Here is a 4,545-nt window from a genome sequence, read left to right on the forward strand (position 1 = left end):
CGTTTTTTGGGCAAAGTTATATTTATACCTCAACATAGTTGCCTTCGAGTGCGATACATTTGGTACAGCGATTTTCCAACATTTCGATGCCCTTTTCGTAGTACGAAATGTCCAAGCCTTCGAAATACGCCTCGGTTTCCGCGATAACTTCCTCATTCGATGTGAATCTCTTTCCCTGGAGCCACCGCTTGAGGTTTGGGAACATATAATAGTCGCTGGGGGCCAAATCTGGAGAATACAGCGGGTGAGCAACCAATTCGAATCGTAATTGGTCCAATTTGGCCATCGCTTTCTAGGACGTGTGCGATGGTACGTTATCGTGATGGTACAGAACTGTTTTCTTCGCCATATGGGGCCGTTTTTTCTTTATTCTGTCGCTCAGTTTGTCCAATAATGCTGCATAATACTCTCCCGTAACTGTTCTTCTCTTCTGCAAGTAATCGATGAAGATTATGCCATGCGCATCCCAAAAATCGGAAGCCAAAACCTTCCCGGCCGAGCGTTGGTCTTTTGGCCGCTTTGGTCGGCTTTCGTGGCTTTTCAGCCACTCTGCAGATTGCCTATTGGACTCAGGCGTATGGTAATGGATCCACGTTTCATCCATCGTCACAAAATGTCGAAAAAAGTCCGCTCGATTACGCTTCAACAACGCCAAACCGGCTGTTGAATCATCAAGACGCTTCTGTTTTTGGTCAACGGTCAGCAAACGCGGTACCCATCGCGCAGATAGCTTTTTCATACCCAAAACATCGTGCGAAATGTATCCCACCCGTTCTTTTGAGATACTAACGGCCTCAGCTAACTCGCGCAACTTCACTTTACGATCACTCAAAACGATTCGATGCAGTTGCTTTACGATTTCCGCATTCGTAGCCTTTTTTGGTCTTCCAGAGCGAGGTGCGTCTTCGGTGCTTGTACGACCCATTTTAAATTCATTAAACCATCGATAAACTGTTGTTCTCGAAGGAGCACATGTGGGATAACATTTCTTCAACCATTTCATTGAATGTTCAGGAGTTTTTCCCATCAAAAAACAATGTGTGATCAATATGCGATATTCCTGTTTTTCCATTTTTTTTACGAAGGCGAAGATAGCAACACTTAAACGACTGTAGCTTGTAAACGAATGAACGAAATGTCATGAAACTTCACACATAAACTAGTGACAGATGAACCTCTCGAAATAAATCATTTTCATTTTCTAGTGGCGCCATCTACTGAAAAATCCAGGGGCTTTTCAACCCATGTAGTATTATGGTATAGAATGAAATATTTTAGTATAGAATGGATTAATGATGTTCATTCATATGAGAAGAGCTTTCTTATATTATTTACTTACTTATTTACTTATTTATATAAAGGGTACTTTAAACGTTTACATAATATGATTACGCGATTAGATAATATATCCACATTTTGTGTAAATGAGTGAAAGATGTTTAAATATTTGTTATGCATTCTACCCATTGACATTAAACCGAATATTGTGTCACGTAAAAGTCACGGCTTAAAAAACCTAAACGCAATTATACAAAGCTAAATACACTTAAGAATATAATTTTATTATATATAAATTATACGTTGATATTTTTTCACATAATCGTATTCATAATTTAAAATTGAAATAACCTTTGGAACAAAATCTTACCCATACTGTAAAGCCCTCAGCCTAACGATATTGTTGTTGCTAAAGCGTAACAGCATCTGGCAAAGAAATACCGATGGAGGTTTCTGCAAATGTAATTATTGAAATCATATTAATGTCTACTTGCTGGTTGCAGTATCTTTACTACAATAATTTGATATCGTTACAAAGAGTGATATTAATCATATTCCACACAATAACAATAAAATATAGAAAAGTAGAAGGTACAATGAATTTAAGTTCAAAAATTTCTCGCTAAAACATTATATTTTCTACCATTCACCCTTTTAGTAATTAAAAAGTGCTAATTTAATAATTGATTAAATGAATACAAATTACTGTGAATATAATAGACGTTTAATTGATTCGAAACTTCGCGCCAAATAAAAGAAACGCGAATTTTTTTCAACAAAAAGCTAGATACGAGGGTGGTCCCTGAAGTACTCGACCTGACCTAGAGATGGCGGTAGTTGTTTGAAAAATATCACTGTATTAGAAAGTACACAATCTATAAAGCATATGTTTCAAGTTTGAAGACGCCACGTTGTTTAGCATTTGTTTGGCAGCCATCAATAGTGAACGTTTTCAGTGAATTTGTGAAAATGGAGAAAATTGGTCATCGTTATGTGATACAATACTTTTATTTGAAAGGCCTCAACCCAACCCAAGCCCAACCAATATAAAAGCTGAACTGGATTCTACTCTGGGTGAGTCTGCTCTTTCGTTTACAACAGTAAAATATTGGGTAGCAGAGTTTAAACGAGGCCGTACGAGCTGCCAAGACGAGCATCGCAGTGGTCGACCAAATGAGGTGACGACTCCAGAAATGGTGAAGAAAATCCACAAAATGGTACTGGATGATCGTGGACTGAAAGTGCGCGAGCTAGCAGACATAGTAAGCATTTCAAAAAGTGCGGTACATCGCATATTATCTGAAAATTTGGACATGAGAAAGCTGTGTGCAAGATGGGTGCCGCGTTTGCTCACACTCGAGCAAAAACAGTGTCGTGAAGATGTTTCAATTGAGCGTTTAGCGAAGTTTCACAGCAACAAACGCCCTCTCGGATTATTTTCTGTTCCCAAACTTGAAAAAATGGCTCAGTGGTCAAAGATTTTCCAACGATGAAGAATTGATGTCGGCAATTAATGGCTATTTTGAGGAGCAAGACAGTTCTTATTATAAAAAGGGTATCGAACTTATTGAACATCGCTGGGAAAAGTGTATAGAGCTGAAAGGAGATTATGTTGAAAAATAAATACATTTTTTTCCAAAATTTTTGTGTTTTCTTTGTTGGGTCGGGTACTTCTGGGACCACCCTCGTATATATATAAAATTTATATAAAATTCAATATGCATACCACATATGGCGTTTAATGTATGATTACTGGTAAAAAATAGCGTATCGGCGAGAACTGATTCTTCCATGTGATTATAAGATTCAACTACGTGATTATATTCCTTGATGAATATTTCAACAAACTATTTCAACATAGAAAAATGAAACGCAGGTGTTAATGTCTTCCGTCTTTTGTGCCACTACATACCTAAAAAAGAGATAAGATATTTCGCCATACATGTAGATATATGAATATTATTTCCGTTTATTGTGTCATTAAGTTACACATGTGAAAGAAACAGGTCTCCACATAATCCGTATCGTGTACGAAATAACTTATTTATCTTTCATAAACATATCGTAATGATAAACACTCTAACGCATGAAGTTGTAAGTTATATATGTGTATGTTCAAGACATAGATATCTTCTATACGGAAATTTTATGACGTTATTTGATTTCGTTCTATTGGGTGAGTGCAAAAGTTCGTGCGGAGGTGCAATAGATGGCGTTAGAAGCGGCGTAAAGTTTTGTCATTAATACCGCCATCTCCGTAAGACATATCGTTGGAAAGGTGACGTGTGCAGCGTTCATTTCAAACAAAAGAATTTGTGTAGATACGAACTGCTTCGAGAAAGATTACTTTCAAAATGAGTGTCGAAAAGGTGCATTTACGGCATGTTATGCTTTACGAGTTTCGGAAAGGAATAAACGTTGNTTGAATAAAGAACTTTGTTTGCCTAATCACTGTCTGACTTTTACTCACAAACTCCGCATGCACTTTTGCACTCACCCAATATAAAGCATCGTAGTGTGTTATTCCAGAAACTATCGGAGATAGCGACAATAACTTAGATAAAAATTTCGAATGCTGAAGTTCAATTCTATAAACTATTCTTAATTCTATCGTAATACCTTTGCTGATGAGAAGGCCATCGCCTAACTAAGGATGTACAAGTTTGTAATTATAACCTTTTACAATGTGCTTCGTGCTTCTTAGAATTTTCTAGAACTGTGATGGAATTAAAAATTTCCTTGTTCTAACTAAATTATACAGTTGAAAAAGGGAATGTAATACATTGAAAGATATGTGTTGATTCTAAATAGAAGCTATAGACTTTAGCTTTAGTAATTGTTAATGAAAATGTTATGCAACGATTAAGATAAATTTATTTTTTATGACAATTTCTTTACTTCCATGTCATCCGGATGAAGAAGACCAACGTTGGGTATCGTGAGAATCCAAAATTTCAAAATTGGATAATACGAGGGTGGTCCCTGAAGTACCCGACCCAACAAAGAAAACACAAAAATTTTGGAAAAAAATGTATTTATTTTTCAACATAATCTCCTTTCAGCTCTATACACTTTTCCCAGCGATGTTCAATAAGTTCGATACCCTTTTTATAATAAGAACTGTCTTGCTCCTCAAAATAGCCATTAACTGCCGACATCACTTCTTCATCGTTGGAAAATCTTTGACCACTGAGCCATTTTTTCAAGTTTGGGAACAGAAAATAATTCGAGGGGGCGTTTGTTGCTGTGAAACTTCGCTAAACACTC

General features: G+C 36.6%; 1 pseudogene; it reads right to left on the reverse strand.

Annotated features, from left to right (window-relative positions):
• Positions 1-1,687: 1,687 nt before the first annotated feature.
• LOC106752180 lies at positions 1,688-4,248 on the reverse strand (annotated as a pseudogene).
• Positions 4,249-4,545: the final 297 nt, after the last annotated feature.

The sequence above is a fragment of the Dinoponera quadriceps genome, unplaced genomic scaffold (assembly GCF_001313825.1).
Source record: "Dinoponera quadriceps isolate SergipeBrazil2010 unplaced genomic scaffold, ASM131382v1 scaffold482, whole genome shotgun sequence".
Classification (NCBI taxonomy): domain Eukaryota; kingdom Metazoa; phylum Arthropoda; class Insecta; order Hymenoptera; family Formicidae; genus Dinoponera; species Dinoponera quadriceps.